The following is a 693-nucleotide window of genomic DNA, read 5'->3' on the forward strand; positions in this document are numbered from 1 at the left end:
AAAAAAAAAAAAAAAAAAAAAAAAAAAATTATCTAAAAATTTCTTTCGCTCCCAAATTTTAAAACCAAAAATTTCATTTTACTCCCATTTTTTTAAACCAAATTTTCTTTTTCTTTTATATCCCATCAAAACCAAAATTTTCCCATTTAAAACCAAATAGTGGGCTTTGTGTCATTTCAAAATGGGCCAACCTCGTGCTCTCCATGAATACATGTACCCATCAATACAAATTCCATTATCAAGTATTGTCCTACCTCAAACCAATAACCCTTTTAAAATAAATGCAAGCATGATACAAATACTTCCTATATTTCGAGGGTTCGATTCTGAGAACCCCTATACTCATGTGAGGGAGTTTGAACAAATTTGTCGGACTATGCAACCTGATCATTTGTCCGAAGACTCTCTGAAATTGCGTTTGTTTACATTTTCTTTAAAGGAAAGGGCCAAAACATGGTTTTACGGTTTGAGACCACAATCAATCACCACTTGGGAACAACTCACTAATCAATTTTTCCAAAAATTTTTTCCACACCATAGGACCATCGCTATTCGTCAAAGTATCAATTGTTTTGTCCAATTGGATGAGGAAACTGTTTTTCACTATTTTGAACGTTTTAATGATTTGTTGAGTGAATGTCCGCACCATGGAATTGAGAAGTGGAGACTTGTCGTCATCCTCTATGAGGGACT

Source organism: Papaver somniferum, chromosome 9, assembly GCF_003573695.1.
Source record: "Papaver somniferum cultivar HN1 chromosome 9, ASM357369v1, whole genome shotgun sequence".
Lineage (NCBI taxonomy): Eukaryota > Viridiplantae > Streptophyta > Magnoliopsida > Ranunculales > Papaveraceae > Papaver > Papaver somniferum.